Raw genomic sequence first — 17,531 nt, 5'->3', positions numbered from 1 at the left:
TGATTGCACTGTGAAAAGTGCTGTTAATCCAATGAGTTCATGGCTTACGCAAACAAATAATTGATCCTGATCCTGCCAATTTTAATCTTGCATCATGTTATGTGATTAATAAAAAAATGGATCAATACAGGACATGAAACAGCAACCAGTTACTGATGTTCTGTTGCAGCATGGTTGCAGATCATTTTAAAAGTACAATTTTAATAAATATTTAAAGGTTTTAATCACCTAATGGTCTTTAATTTACAGAGTTCATCCTGTAGTAAATCATTGAGCTGCTTCACTCCTGATTGTCCAGGATCATTTCCTGTGAGATCCAGCTCTATCAGGTGTGAAGGGTTTGATCTCAGAGCTGAAGCCAGAGCTTTATAACCTTCTTCAGTGATACTGCAGTCTGAAAGTCTAGAACAGAAACAAAAATAAATTACAGTTATTCTAAAAATTACCTGAATAATAGAAATTATATTTAATTCTTTGTACAAATGTATTGAAAGTTAGTTGCAAAAACTGATCAGTGACTACACTGTGTGCAGAATTATTAGAATAATTATTTGAAGAATTTGTCTTCCAGAATCTGGTAGTAAGTTTTAGGAGCTCATTTTTATTCCATATCCTATCCTAAAAAGTCTGTCTTGCAGAGATTGACTAAAATTAGCTCCTAAAAGATTCTGGAAGATAAATTCTTCAAACAGTGGTACAAGAGGATGTGATGCTGGTCCTTCAAGAGTCACTCTCAACTTATCCGTCCATAAAGCCTATACAAAAATCAGTCTTCATGTATTTCACAACACTTCAGCATGTTATTCTTATTAAGTGAGGGTTATTTTTTTAGCATTTTTTACCCAAGCAAGGTCTCTGAGAACCTGACACATTGCACTTCTGGAGAGTCCAGGAAGGTTGCAGTTCTGGAAAATGGTGGCGCTGGAGACTAAATGATTCCTGATGGTTTCACACCTAATTCTTCACCTTAATTCTTTTGCAGTTAACGTGTCTTTTCTTCTCCACCTGTTTTTTCTGACCCTGCTGATCCAATGAGCATTTCGCTGCCCAGTGGTCATGCCTTAACTTTGCTAATTGTATTATTGCATCCTTCTCATGGGCATTTAATTTTTTTTTTTTTTTACTTTTAGTCTGAGTTCAATCTCTTTTTTTTGGCTCATTTTATCTGTAAAAGAAAACCTGCCTAATAATTCAGCACACCTGAGTTTTTGACTTTCAGCCTTCATGGACAATTATATATAACTTAGAAATGATTAAATACAAAATCAATAGTAGTTATTAAGATTGATGTGGTTTGGAATTGGTAAAATGTTCTTGGCAAAAAAATATGACCAGAATATCAACTTGCCTAATAATTCTGCACACAGCGTATAGAAGCATAGACAACTTTAATTTAGACATCAACATCACTTTCAGGGTTTCAATCATCTAAAAGTCTTTGGTCTGTTTAATCTACAGAATACAAACAACATTAATATGGTTTAACATGGTTTAATATGGTTTAAGTTTTGGAACTAAATGGGACAAAACTGAAAAAATAAAATAAAATGAATAAATAAATAAATAATATATATGTGCATTAAATTACTACAAGCGTGAATTAATGGAGACCTTGAACAGCATTTGTTGGAGCCTCACATCTCTCCTTTACGCACTCCACTATTTACCGGATTGTGCTCGCACTCCGTTCGTAGCTCTTTTTAAGCAGCCAATGTGTGATCTCTCCTTAGTACTCGAGGCCAGTACTGCTAGAGTAAAGTAGTTTTACTTTTCTGTAGTTTTTCTGTGGCTCTCGTTAATACCATTGACATTACCCTGAGCAGCTGAAGGCTGCGCATTTATTGCATGGAGGGAGCCAAAACAATGTAAGTGTCTAAAAGCATATACTTCAGGTACACTTTAAATATCTTGCTTTTAACAATTTTTATTATTCAAAGATCATAAAACCCTCTTCATTAGTGACATTAAAACACATTTTAGGCTTAATGTTAAGTAACTCCATATAAAGATTAATTCAAATTTTTTATATCAGCACATCTCAAGCAATGCAGTAAATATGTTAATAGATTAGTTTGAAATAAATGTTGGCAATTGTGAATATATTACTTTTTACTAGAGCGAATTTATTCATATGCCATTTGTCATGCCATAGCATCGTTAAACTAACATCTAACAATGGACAAGTGTTTTTTTTTTTTTTTGGCCCTCGCTCTCTTACTCCATAAAGGCTTCATCATTTGCCCTCTTACTAAGCATTTAAGGAATTTAGGAGAAGCATTTAAATAATCCTGTGAATGCACTTGAAGAATGCAGAATCAAATTGTTAATCGAATCGTAACTAATTTAATTGTGAATCATCTTGTAATCGAATCATTCTGAGTTCTTGAATCAAAACCTTATGAATCGTGAATTGAATAGATTCACTGTTTACCCAAAGATTCACAGCCCTAGTATCAACACTTTGTTATAATTTGTGAGCGTTCTGCGTTTTGAGCGGTGTGTGGAGAATTGTGTTCAAGAAATCAACAGATATGTATGTGATTGGCTACACTGCTCAGTGCTGCAAAAACACGTTGAAAACAGAAACCTTTGACCCTTTCCAGACTGTAAACACAGATAAGCAATGGATCATCTGACAAATCTGTTTCGACCATATGGTATTATCACAGCGTCAGCTGAGGGTGCTCTTGCTTTCATATAAACAAAACATTAGTAACCCTTTTATTCAGAGGTTTAATTTACTTCCCATAGATCATAGGTCCAACCTAAACATCTTCCAGCAACTCTGGTGTATATTATATATTTAATTTATATTTTAAAAGCATGTATTTAGCCCATATATAACAGCTATCATTAGCCCATATAATGGAAAAAAAAAAATTGTCATTGAATGCCACATGACATTCATGACATATTTGTTTTGGCTGGATTTGAAATATCATTATCATCAGTTTCCCAAGGGAAAAACAAACAAACAAAAAACGTGAATATAAATTATATTTATGAGTGTTAAATAAACTCTTTAGAAATTTGACATTCAAACCAACCACAGGCGATCAGCAAAAAATGAGCATTCTTATACATTTTTCCAAAAAAGAACAAGAAAAAACAGTTTTCACAGGAAGTTTGGTAGTTGCACTACAGAGAGCAGGGCGAACAATGAAGTAAAGGGTCCTTGCTAAGAAAACAATACACCGTCTAGTCTTGTAGCATCGGTGTAAATTAGCAGGTAACATCACTACACTGGATGAGAACAGCACGACACTTGGCGTCAAAGCCCATAGAACCCATTATAAACAATGATTCTGTCACTAAACGCGTGCTAAGTCGCCAACAGCAAATACTGTAGATGCCTCATTCTATTTCTGATGCAGCCCATGTTCTTGTGCTACTGACAACTAGGCAAAAACAAATGGAAAGTTCACTTTTATGCATGCAAGATGATTAGTTAAAACATCAAAATGCACATGCAGACTATTTTTGCAGTCATGTATTTCATCATTAAGGTTTTCTCATAAACACTGATCAGATTGGGTTCTCTGAAAAATTTCACTCATTGCCCATTTCATACATGTATCTCTGTTGAAATATTGTATCCATTCAAGATCAAGCCTGTTCTAGTGCCATTCTCAGCATTATACTTCTGATCATTATCCAAGTCAGGTTTGTAATACGTGGCCTGGTTTTAAGACTTTTCAATCATTATTAGTTAGTTGCTGTTAGCTTAAATTTAGAAATTATGCTTTTTAACACCTTGATAATGAAAGTTAGACAATATCAGGCAAATATAGAAGATATAAATCCACAACTTGTACACTGTACATATTTTTGAAAAAGAAGATTATTTTTTATGTGTATTTAGTTACATTCAAATAATACATTTTTAAAGAGTAAAAAATATCTAAATCATTTGTTGCCACACAACTTACAAGTTCTGGTTGAGCTCAATGTCTGTTGTCATACAACTTACCTCAGTATCTCCAATTTACACTGTATGTTCTTCAGTCCAGTGCAGAGCAGCTTCACTCCTGAATCCTGTAGAGTATTATTGTTCAGGTTCAGCTCTTTCAGACTGGTATCTGATTCAAGAACTGCAGCCAGTGCTGAACAGCTTTTGTCTGATAAGGTACAATCATTTAACCTACAGGGGAAATAAATCACATCACAGAATTAGGTGGAACATATACAATATTTTTTATATTATAATTAATATATTTATATTATTTTACATGAACAGGGTGAGCCACACTAACATATCTTTTCAAAAACTAGTAATTTCTGTATATTAGTATTTTTGATTCAATGGAATTTAGATAAAATTAGTGTTTCAGCTACATTCACTCTGCCGTGGCGTGCCGTCACACCAAAAATCATCCCCGCTACGGCTGGAGCTTCTCAGTAACATCATAGTGATGCCGCTCACATCATTCACAGTTGAGGAATTACCGGAGGAGACAGAGCAGGGCTTAAATTGCGGGTTTTGCAGATAATTCTACTCATTCCCGCAGGTGTTGAGTAGATGACAAGGTTATTTTCGTAAACGAAAACTGAAACTAAGACTAAAACTATTGGTCAAAAAACATTTTCGTAAACTGAAATAAAATAAAAAATTTTAAATAAATGAAAAACTAAAACTAAACGAAACTAACAACAGTAACTGAAAAACTAACTAAACTAAAATAATAATTAGCAAAAATAAATAATCGTGTTCATGATTTAATAAGCTGTCATTCTGTGCCAGAAAATCGGACCTGTGGTTGTTTAGGGAAATAGATGGCGCTTCATGCACGTGAGCTGCGTCTTAAGCGGCTATTCACAGAGAATGCGTTTTTGCATTTAAAAAACAATGGGGCTATGAAATGGGAAATAATTATAAAATATGAAATGGGAAATAATAATAATGCACACTTTACAGCGCGTGAACGTTTAAAAGCGTGCTTGACGTGCGAGAACAACATGAGAGTGAGTTAGACACAGAATTAAAAGTTTTGCATGAGCTGACTTTAGTGAATAGTCATTTTGTCACGCTTTGCGATTACTATGGTAAGGTCCGCCTCGAATCCATGACACGAGCACCGTCTTGACTTTATAAAACGCATCCAAAATGAGAGAAAGCGATTGCCGCGCTGTGTTTTCACCGCTGGCCGTGTTGTGTAAAAGAGGCTTTAGTACTGGGATTGATTGCATTGCTCATCTGAAGCTGCGCGCTGGAGCGGCTCGTCAAAGTAAAGTGCAAACATAATTTAAATCACCATCGCATTTATTTTTGAGTAGTATGAGGTTTCAAAGCATTTTAGATTGTTTCTTCTTATTGTGTACGTTCGTTGAGGGAGACGGGACATACAGTGTGCACCGGTGGCTCGTATGTGCAAAAAATCCAACAAATTATTGCATTGAAAACACAGATGGACAAAAATAAAGTTTACAGAGTTTCAATGATAATTGCAAACAACAAGCCTGCGTCCCAATGTGCACACTGTCCATGCTAAAATCTATGTGAAATAAATCATTTTTAATACTATTTAGGGCATGTTTCCTCAAATCCAGCACTGGAGGGCCATTGTCTTGCAGAATTTAGCTTCAACCCTGATAAAAACTCAACTGCCTGATGCTGTCTAGTAACTCTGAAAACCTTGATTAGCTTGTTGTTTGTAAACTATTGGCATATTAAACAAGATTACATCTTTAATATGAATGAATATGAACATGAATATGAATTAATAAATTGTATACATATAAGCTGCATATTTTTGGTTTTTGTTGAATTGTAAAGAATTATTTTATTGTCATTATTAAGAGGTTTGCACAAGAGTTAACTGTAAACTGCAAACATTCAACTTTGCTAAAATTAAATGTCTTGGTTTGGTCTACACTGGAAGTGTTCCATTAACTCTGTTAAACTATAATTACTAAAACTGAAACTAAAATATATAAAAACTAAATAGAAATGTGTTCACAAAATAAAAACTAAACTAAAACTAACAAAACCATTAATGAAACTAACTAAAACTAAACTGAATTATAGGAAATTTGAAAACGATATTAAAATAAAAACTAATTTAAAAATGTAAAACTATAATATCCTTGGTAGATGACAGATGATGGAATGTATCATTTGCACATGGTTTTGAGTCTTGACAATTTAAAGTGAAAAAGAACTTAATACAGTACTGTGCGCTCTCTTATAGACCATTTTCTGTGCGCCCACACCCAAAGTGCGCACACATAAAGCCGCCTCTGAATTTCTTGAATATTATGAAATTCAAGAGGGCCGCCCCCTGATGACATCATAATATGCAAATTAGATGAGTATATTTACACCCCACATAAATTTTAGGTCATGCCCAATATTTTTCTAATTTACAGTAGATTTCCAGTAGACAGCCCTTTCAAGCCACAAGCTTTTGAAATCTTGATGTCAAAATCCAGCATTTTTCCCAAAAAAACCCTGGCGCCTAAAGGGTTAAGTGAATGTAAACATTAGCAGTATATTAAATCCATGCATGAGGTCTTAAAAAGACAACAGCCTAAATAAACCTGCTGCAGTCTGTCATTACTGTTTATTTGTACAGTGAAGACTATCCAGTGTTATTTTACAACTGAATAGATTATTTAGTTTCTGTAGTAATTCTGTACCTACACATTATAGTTAGACCTACCTGAAAAAATTAAAGTACTATTAATTTCATTTGTATCTTGTTATTGTTTTTGTTTGTGATATTGCTTGCCATTTATTTATTTGTTCTTATTTTATTACTTACTAGTTGCTTGTGTTTTTTAGTTAAAATAAATTAAATTCTGAGTTTGAGTACACGTGATTCTTGGGTGGGGAGGGGGCATGGTCCATGGGCCACCTCAGCTGGAAAAAGTCCTAGAGGAAATACTGGAATTACATCATTTTTCTTTAGTTTAGGCATTTGAATAAAACTGATGTGTTTTTTCTTTCTCAAATATGACAATGAGCTAATATGTTATATTATATGGGTCACAGAAGCCTGATATCTCAAAACAAAATACCTTTTTTACACCCCTTTTATATTTTGTCTAAAAGTTAAATGAAATGTTTGAAAACATTTGAAAACAATAATACATTTTTACATAGATGTAAAGATGGCACCACTAAAAAAAATGTATAAATAATTAGCTTTGCACTTTAATTCCCCTTTACTCATAAAAAACAAGCCAAAAAATAGATATAAGAAAAAATATAGCATGAAACATGTTTACATATTTTATGTTTTAAAATAGTATGATCACTAGATGTATGATCACTAAAATATGTAATATATGATCACTAAAGAATCACTATAGAGCAATGTGGATAATTGCATATTCCAAATTAAACCATAACATAAAAAAAAAAACATTTTAAATGACTTACAGAGCTCTTTTGGAAGTTTTGATGACTGCTGATAATCTAATGAGACACTCGTCTGATTTCTTGAATTTCTGAAGCTCAAACTCCTCCAGCTCCTTCTCTGATGTCAACAAAACAAAGGCCAAAGCAGACCACTGGCCAGGTGAAAGGTCACCAGATGAAAGACTTCCTTTGCTAAGGTGGGTCTGAATCTCTTTCACTAGAGTTTGGTCGTTCAGTTCATTCAGACAGTAGAACAGATTGATGGATCTCTCTGGAGATAGATTATCTTAAAATTTCTGCTTGATGTACTCAACTATTTCCTTTTTGCTCTGGTCATTGTCGTTTTGCTGTGTCAACAGACCTCGTAAGAGTCGCCGATTGGATTGGAGTGACAAACCGAGAAGGAAGCGAAGGAAAAGATCCAGGTGTCCATTGTCACTCTCGAGTGCCTTGTCCACTGCAGTCTTGAGCAAATCAATCATGGTTTCATTTTTTTCCTGTTCTATAGAGTCTTGAACAAACACACTTTGCTTTTTGATGTCTAGAAATAAATGTGCATAAAGTGCTGCAATGAACTCTTGAATGCTCAAGTGAACAAAGCAGTATGTGGTACCAAGAATGATCCCTGTTTCCTCCTTAAAGATCTGGGTGCACATGCCTGAATACACTGATGCTTTAGAGACATCAATACCACAGGCTTCCAGGTCTGTGTCATAAAAGATCAGGTTATTTCGTTCTAGCTGATGAAATCCCAGGTTTCCCAGTGAAAAGATGGCTTGTTTATCCCATGAAACATTTGATGTGTATTCTCCATCATATTTTCGACGGCTCTGCTGGACCTGAAAGCGGAGAAAGTGTGTGTACATCTGTGTCAGAGTCTTGGGAGGGTCTTCCATGTTTGATTCCTTCAGTGTTTTAGAGGCATTATCAGATTGATTTCTCACATCATTACTTCTTTTCTCCTCTACAATGTTCTGGAGAACAGTGGCTGAAATCCAGCAGAAGACTGGGATGTGGCACATGATAAAGAGACTCTTTGATTGTTTAACATGATCAATGATTTCTTTGGCCTGATTCTTATCTATGAATCTTTTCATGAAGTATTCTTCCTTTTGTGCATCATTGAATCCTCGTATCTCTGTCACTCGGTCGATACAGTCAGGAGGAATCTTACTGGCAGCTGCTGGTCTGGTGGTGATCCAGATGAGAGCAGAAGGAAGCAGATTTCCCTTGATGAGGTTTGTGAGGAGAACATCCAGAGAGGCTGGTGATGATACATCAGACCATGTCTCATTACCCTCAAAGTTCAAAGGAAGACGACATTCATCCAAACCATCAAGGATGAACAGGATTTTGAAATTATTCCTTCTTGTAAGGTTTAGTCCTTTTGTCTCTGGGAAAAACTGATTTATAAAGTCCATCAAACTTTGTTTTTCATTCTCCTTTAATTTCATCTCTCTGAATGGAAGAGGAAATATGAAGCTGATATCCTGATTTTCTTTTCCTTCAGCCCAATCCAGAACAAACTTTTGCACAGAGACTGATTTTCCAATGCCAGCAACTCCTTTTGTTAGTACAGTTCTGATCTCATTGTCTTGTTCAGGAGCTTGAAACATCTTTGTGCAATCAACTGGTATCTCTTGTGATTCATGACGCCTGGAAGTAACTTCAATCTGTCTTACCTCATGTTCAGTATTGACTTGTTCACTACCACCCTGAGTGATATAGAGATCTGTGTAGATGTTATTCAGAAGTGTAGAGTCACCGTGCTTTGCAATTCCTTCAAACACACATTGATACTTCTTCTTCAGGCTACATTTTAGCTGATGAATGAAGATAAGGTCATCTAAAAACAGAAACAAAAAAAAGAAAACAGTTTCAGTCCACTTACTCTAATACATTCATAAGTCACAGATGGTCATGAGTCTCTTACCTTCTAGAGTATTAGCAGCTTCATTTTGCTTCATCTCTCTCAGGAAGTAGAGTGTGAGATCAAGAGCTGCTTCTTTGATGCTGCATCTGTTCTCATTAAAGTCTTTCACTAAAGACAGCAAGTTCTCCTTTTTTAATATTTTCCTAAACTTTTCGAGCTCATTCTTCAGGAATGTGATTATTTTGCTCTCAAGATCCTACAAAGACAGAAAAAAGAAATTGAAATAATTTTGTGTTCAATAACATTTACATTTACATTTACATTTAGTCATTTAGCAGACGCTTTTATCCAAAGCGACTTACAATTGGGGAATACATCGAGCGATTAATCTTGAAGAGGCAATCAGACATACGAAGTGCTTGCAACACCAAGTCTCAGACATTGTTCAAATAAATACAAACTACCAAAGGAAGGAATAAGTAAAGATAATTTTTTTTTTTTTTAAGTTTAGGATGAAGTCAAGTGCTGTCGAAAGAGATGAGTTTTCAGTTGTTGCTTGAAGATTGACAGGGATCCAGCATTCCGGATAGAGGTGGGAAGATCGTTCCACCAGCCAGGAATGGTGAATGAGAATGATCTAGAGAGTGATTTTGCGCCTCTCTGTGATGGTATCACGAGGCGTCGCTCACTAGCAGATCTCAGATTTCTGGAGGGGATGTAGTTTGTTAATAGAGAGTGCAAGTAAACGGGTGCTGAGCCAGTGGTTGTTCTATATGCAAGCATCAGTGTCTTGAACTTGATGCGAGCCGTGATTGGTAGCCAGTGCAGGAGATAAAGAGAGGTGTAACATGGGCTCTTTTGGGCTCGTTGAAGACCAGTCGTGCCGCTGCATTCTGAATCATTTGTAGAGGTTTGACTGTATTAGACGGAAGTCCAGCCAGAAGAGCATTGCAATAGTCCAGCCTAGAAATGACAAGGGCCTGGACAAGAAGTTGTGCAGCATGCTCTGTCAGAAAGGGCCTGATCTTTCTGATGTTATATAGTGCAAACCTGCAAGATCGAGCAGTTTTGTAATGTGGTCTTTGAAGGTCAGCTGATCATCAAAGATTACACCAAGATTTCTGACCGAAGTTGATGGGGTTATTGTTGATGAACCTAACTGGATCGTGAAGTCATGCTGTAGAGTCGGAGTGGCAGGGAGGACAAGAAGCTCAGTCTTTGCCAGGTTGAGCAGCAGGTGATGTTCTTTCATCCATGCCGAGATGTCCGCCAGGCAACCTGAGATCCTTGCAGTTACCGTTGGATCATCTGGTTGAAAAGAGAGGTAGAGCTGTGTGTCATCAGCGTAGCAATGGTATGAGAATCCATGTGCCTGTATGATGGGACCCAGTGATGTAGTGTATGTGGAGAAGAGGAGGGTCCAAGAACTGATCCCTGAGGAACCCCAGTGACCAGTGTATGTGCTTTGGATACCTCACCTCCCAGGCCACCCTGAAAGACCTACCAGTGAGATAGGATTCAAACCAGCGAAGTGGAATGCCAGAGATGCCCAGTGATGAGAGGGTGGACAGGAGTATCTGATGATTGACAGTGTCAAAAGCGGCAGATAGGTCCAGCAGAATGAGGACTGATGATTTGGAATGGGCTTTTGCAATTCGCAGGGCTTCAGTGACCGAGAGAAGCGCAGTCTCAGTTGAATGGCCCTCCTGAAACCTGACTGTTTAGCATCCAGTTTGTCGTTCTGTGAAAGAAACAGTGAGACTTGGTTGAAGACAACTCGTTCAAGTGTTTTCGCTATGAACGGAAGGAGAGAGACAGGTCTGTAGTTTTCTATAAGAGAAGTGTTTAATGTAGGTTTTTTGAGCAGTGGGGTTACCCGAGCCTGCTTGAACGCAATGGGGAAGTTACCTGTGAGTAGGGATGTGTTGATGATGTGTGAGTGCAGGTAAGAGTGTGGGTGAGATTGCTTGGAGAAGGTGTGAGGGGATTGGGTCAAGAGGACATGTTGTAGGATGGTTGGAGAGGAGAAGCTTGGATACTTCAGCTTCAGTGAGTGGACAGAAAGAAAAGATGGGAGTTTTAGCAGTGGATGTGGTAGGGTGAGGGTCCTGTGTGCGTGGAGGTGAAAATTGACCACTGATTGATCTAGTTTTGTCTGTAAAGAAAGTGGCAAAGTCATCAGCTGTAATAGAGGTGGAGGGAGGAGGTGGAGGGGGACAGAGGAGGGAATTAAATGTTCTGAAGAGATTACGCATGTCTGGAGCGCTGTCGATCTTGTTGCGGAAATGTGAGGATTTGGCAGTGTGGACTTTAGCAGAGAAGGATGTGAGCATAGACTGGTACCTACTGAGGTCCGACAGATCGTTTGATTTGCGCCATTTTCTCTCTGCCGCTCTGAGTGTAGTCCGATGTTCACGAAGAACCTCGGATAACCAGGGGTTGGAAGGAGCAGCCCGTGCGGGCCTAGAGGAGAGAGGACAAATGTCGTCTAGACAAGAGGTTAAGGTAGAGCATAAAGTCTCAGTAGCTGCGTTTACATCCAGAGATGAGAAATGGGTGGGTGAAGGAAGAGAGGAGGATACCACAGAGGAAAGATGGGAAGGAGAAAGGGAGCGCAGGTTTCGTCTAAAAGTAACTGGTAGGGGTTGGTGGCACAGGAGAAGCAAAGTGTAATGTAAATGTAATGAAGAAATGGTCCGAAGTATGTAGCGGTTGTACCAGAATGTTATCTGCAGTACAATTGCGTGTGTAAATTAAGTCAAGTTGGTTGCCTGATTTGTGCGTGCTAGTAGTGGTAAGGCGTTTGAGATCAAACGAAGCTAGGAGTGCATGGAAGTCTGTAGCATAAGGCTTGTCTAGGTGAATGTTGAAATCACCAAAGACTAGGAGTGGAGTGCCATCCTCCACGAAGAGGACAGCAGCCCATCCAGCTCCTCTAGGAAGGTGGCTAGAATTTGGCTAGGGGACGGTAAATGACCACGATCTGGAGTTTTATCGAGCTGATACAGTAATGGCATGAGATTCAAATGAGTTGTAATTGCATAGGGAAGAGCGGGTTGAGTATTTCCAATTGTTAGAAATGAGCAGACCAGTGCCTCCACCCGGCCAACTTGCCGGGGTGTGAGAGAAAGAGAGATTAGTAGAGAGAGCAGCTGGGGTTGCTGAGTCTTCTGGACGAATCCAGGTCTCAGTCAAGCCCAAGATGCTGAGCGTGGATTTTAAAGAAAAGCAGAAATGAAGTCAGCTTTGTTGACAGCTGACTGACAATTCCAGAGACCCACAGAGAAGGAAAGAGGTGTAGTGAAGGAGGTAGAGATAAGGCGCAGGTTAGCAGGATTACGTTGCCGTCTGCGTGGGACGTTAGAGCGTGGTTGAGAGAGAACCGGAATAGTTTGGAAACACATGATAGAGGTGGCAGGAAAGAGGATGGAAACGGAAAGTGTGTAAGAGAAGGGGAAAAAGAAAAGATACTTAAGTGTGTCGCCGGTGTCGTTGCTCGGTTAAAGTCGCGCAGGAAAAGTCGATGGTCTTTACCCTCGCCGGTCTTCACACGAGGAGGCTGAACGCTTCCGCTGATGCTTCCGCGTCAGCGCCGGACCTCTGATAAATACAGCCTTAACACACTACCGTGAAAACAGCTGTGGCCGGCTTCTGATTGGCCCAGCCAATAGCCTTGTGCAAATAACTCAAGACGAAACTAACACTTCGCTTGCAAGGAGCACTGAAAATGATCCAGGTTCCTTCTTAGCCGAGGTGCAAATTATTATAATTAACAGAAAGTGCAATCAAACAACGAAACCTCAACGAAAATGCAGAATAGAAATAGAAGGGAAATGAAAGTATTCCTTCCCAACAGCAAGTAAATAATTTAAACAACAGATCTATGACTAAGTATCGCAACACTTACGAGCTGCTGTCCGTCTCTTCTGGTGAATATTCGGCTTCTCGACGGCTTCTTTATAACATATTTATAAACATTAAACACTTATGTTTTCTTACCTGAAAAATCCCTAGAAGATTGTCTTTGAAATTATCATGGTTCCTATGAGTCTGGAAATCTGAATTTAATGTCTCACATTGAAGCCTGTTAACAAATAAATAAAATAAAATACTGTATTCACAGGCAAAATATTGTAGAAATCTTTAGAAATTAGAAATTATTAGCAATGAGAAAACAAAAGCAATAGCTTTAAAATAGGGATGCACCGAATTTTCCAACCAAAATTATTCGGCCAAAAATAGCAAAAAACAGAAAAACAAAAGCTCTTTCGGTGTTCGGCCGAATAAGCGAAAAGGCAGAATAAATTGTACCGAACAATGACGTGACACGATCAAATAGAGGCACGTGCTAATGCAGCAAACATGTCATCAGTGTGGAAGCATTTAAAACTGTCGGAGAAAGATGCAAAAATCATTACAAGCACCGACAGCGAGAGACTGTTTAGTACTGCACTGCATGTTTTCGATGAGAAGAGGAAGGGTGGTTGATGCTGGATACTGTATGTTGATTAAAATCGTGAAATGGCCTCAAACGATTAGTAAATAAACTCCAGAACATTATGTTTTCTAATACACGCACGGACTGCATGTATTCAAACACCGCTGCACGAGTTCGCGGCATATCTGCTTGTTAGCCAGGGTTCAAAGTCCACGAGGAAACTCTGTGCTGAAACTGTGTTACTCGTTAGCTGCTCAGTAACATTTTTATGCATTTTCAAAATAAATTAAGAAAAAGTAAGGCAATAATAATGATAATAATAATTACAACAGCTCTATTAATACATTTATTATAACACTCACAGTGTTCAAATTGGAATCTGTAATATTTTCTAATGTTTTAAAATAATTATCTTCTGCTCAGCAAGGCTGCATTTCTTTGTACAGTAAAAAATACATAACTGATTCAAGAAGGGGGTCTCAAAAATGGCCAAAAAATATTATTTGACAAACTTATTAATTTTAAGTTAAATTGTGCTTTGTTGGCATAGTGTCTGTTAGAATGTTAAAAAATGTTCAGTGTTAAGTAAATATTTTTAAATTGTTGTTTTGTAATTTATTTTTTTCTTTGAAAAGCTAGACAAAACAGTAAAAAGCACATTTTGACTATTTAATTTATTCAATGCTGAAAAAATTGGAAAAAATATATGGAGGAAAAAATGCGAAAAACCGTGTTCGGTTTCATTTTGGTGCATCCCTACTTTAAAAGATTAGTTCACTTCCAGAATAAAAAAATGTTATTCTGGGCACCATTGAAGTGCACTATATGGATAAAAATCCTGGAATGTTTTCCTCAAAAACCTTAAATTCTTGGCAACTGAAGAAAGAGAGACATGAAACTCTTGCATGACATGGAGGTGCGTAAATTATTGGTAAATGTTTATTCTGGTAGTGAACTAAACCTTTAACGCGTACGATCAGAACCTTTAACGTGTACACCAGTGTGATCAGAATGTTCAGCACATCATGTGATCAACTGCTACATTCAAATATGCTTTCGTGCTTTTCTTGGCGCTGAGCCAGAGACGGACACACTAAGCACTTGGCATATATCAAAACCATTCAGTGTTTTCAACCACATAATGCTTAATTTAAGTTTCAGACATTTAAATTCATATTAAATTCATTAAATTCAAGTATTAGCAAAATATAAATTTCTAGTTTGTAAAATACACACTGACAAATAGGTAAGCGGCAATAACGATCCTTACAAATATAATTTTACGACATGTTTTATTGATATCATATACACACAGTGTAGTTAACAATAATGTTTACTCTATTCTTCTCTCTGTTCACCAGAAACTTTAATGTCGGGAAGAAAGGATGAATTTATGTATTGTAATTCCTACAGCTCGGATTCAGCACAAACTAACTTGGTAGCACCCATCACCCGTTATAGATCAACTAACATGGTACGTTATCATAAAGGTGTTTAAACTACCAAATACATGTACTTACACGTATTTGAGAATTAGAATATCAGATATTTCATAATATAATTAACACGTTTGTGTATATTTTGAATAAAACAGGAAAAATTAAATAAAAGTGATACATCGCTCATTCACAGCTATTGTGGCTGGGCTGCGGTGTGTCACATGACAAGCATGGTGTGTCGCCATGGAAAAATGGTAATGGTAATATTTGGTAATATTTGGACTAACAAAAAATGTTCATATTAGATATTCACTGATAAACCTTCTATCACAGTCTAGGTGTAACCAAAATTAAGAAACATATGAAATACCTTTTGGCAGGTGGTGTTTTTCTCTCACTGAAGTTTGGCATGTTATCTTTTGACCGGTCACTCTTCATGGACACAGAGCTGGACACATGTGACCCTGATCTTACACTAATGACAAAAAGAACAGAAAGACAAAACACTATCACACAAGAGGTATTTCAGTATAATTAAAAATATTAATGCTGCAAATAATAATTAGATACAGTATAGCTGTGCATTTCATGCTACTATGACTATGGATGGATTGATGTATTCATGTTTGGCTGCGTGATCTTTATTTTCCATGCCGAATGTACATGTATGCCTCTTAGTGATTGCCTGTGTAGGTGTTTTACTGAAAGAAGTTCCAGAATAAGCTCAATAAAGGCCATTAATATTGTGGTCAATAATTTATTTCAAGTTTTTTCAGTCAAGTTCTATCACATACCCCTGCAGATTACTAATGCAATAACGCTATAATGTTAAACACATGAAATACCTTTTGGTAGATGACGGTTTTTCTCACTGAAGTTAGGCATGTTATCTTTTGACCGGTCACTCTTTACAGACACAGAGCTGAACACATGTGAACCTGGTCTCACACTAATTACACAGAGGAGACAAAGGCGGAAAAAGAACAACGCTGACTGTGGCATTTGACAACAATTTTCATAAATTTAGCCATTTTATACACTGTAATTTAAAAAGTGTACAATTATAACACTTAATAACACTACTGTTCTATTACCCCAGCCAAAAAAAAAAAAAAAAAAGCTGTGAGAGTGAATAAATTTGTACTTTTGCAAATATGTCAAAAATGATTTTTCTTTTCATATTTTAAATGTTTAGAATCTACTGGAATGTGAATGTTCAAAAATTGCACTGATAAAACTAATTCATACTGTAGTCCCAAAACACCTGCAGTCATGGTAGAAGCTCTGTATGTTAGTTAGTTACCATTAAGTTTGACTTCTCTATAAAGCCCTGTTTGCCATAGTTTAAAAGTATTAGCAAATTAAAAAAAAAAAAAAAAAACAGAAACTTCATTAGTGTTTAAAATGATTCTCTGAACATAGACTCAGTCTTACCTCTGTTTCTGTGAGAGACTCATCTCAGATGGAGAGTCTTTTCCTCGCTCCTCTGACATACTGCAGCTAAACTTCCAGTGCAAGCATCAGTAATGGTTTGTGAAAATAGTCATCTGACCAGAATGACCTGGATATGATAATATTTACTGAGGTCAATAACAAGGAAGTTATTCAAGAAAATAATGAGGGGAAAAAAACTACTATATACACTATATAAACTAAAGTGGTTTACAAACGAATATATTGCCATATGATATAGAATAACCTTTCAGCCTTAATGTTAATGATTTAACATCCACGCACTTCAAAATATTAGTTTACGTAAGTTCAGGCAGCTACATCAGTTTGGAGTAGCCTTAATTCTTCCGGACTAAGAAAGGGTCTCCTGCAACTTCATATTTAAATCAAGCTTACATATACAGTATGAAATAAATGTTTATTTTATTCCACCAATTGAGTGTAATCGGAAAAAAAATCTTACAACTTACTTACAGTCTTGTTCACTAAGTAACGTTAGATATTTAGAAGTAGGCCTATCTGTTATTTAGGCTTCTTGTTTGTTTCGCGGTCAAAGCAAAGTCCAATCTCTGGTAGAAGATTTCTTGTTGTTAGACTGCTGTGTTTGCAGACTTTGGTATCGATTAAGCGATGACTGGCCGTTCTGATGTTCTCATTTGTTATAATACGACCACACATGACCACTGAGGTGAGCGCTGATGGACAGTGGATTAAATATACACTTAAATATAAACTTGTGGCTGTGGTAACTTGAAATATTTAAAAAGGTTTTCCGGGACGGACATCAAATGGATCAAATCCAGCGAGTACCTCGTCCTCTTGCTATCCGTTTATGTGTTTTCGTATTTAGTAGAGTTGTGACCAGTGTTGCCAACTAATTTTCAGAGAAAGTTGCTAAAGGAAGGTCAATTTGTTGCTAGAAGTTGCTAAATGACGTTGTGATGTCATTGCGCGATGACGTCATTGCGT

The 17,531-nt window shown here is 37.0% G+C and overlaps 1 pseudogene; it reads right to left on the bottom strand.

Annotated features, from left to right (window-relative positions):
• Window positions 1-466: 466 nt before the first annotated feature.
• On the bottom strand, window positions 467-17,495 carry LOC131530064 (NLR family CARD domain-containing protein 3-like; annotated as a pseudogene).
• Window positions 17,496-17,531: the final 36 nt, after the last annotated feature.

The sequence above is a fragment of the Onychostoma macrolepis genome, chromosome 22 (genome assembly GCF_012432095.1).
Source record: "Onychostoma macrolepis isolate SWU-2019 chromosome 22, ASM1243209v1, whole genome shotgun sequence".
Lineage (NCBI taxonomy): Eukaryota > Metazoa > Chordata > Actinopteri > Cypriniformes > Cyprinidae > Onychostoma > Onychostoma macrolepis.
Note: the sequence above shows the minus strand (reverse complement) of the source record. Positions and strands in the feature narration are given on the sequence as shown.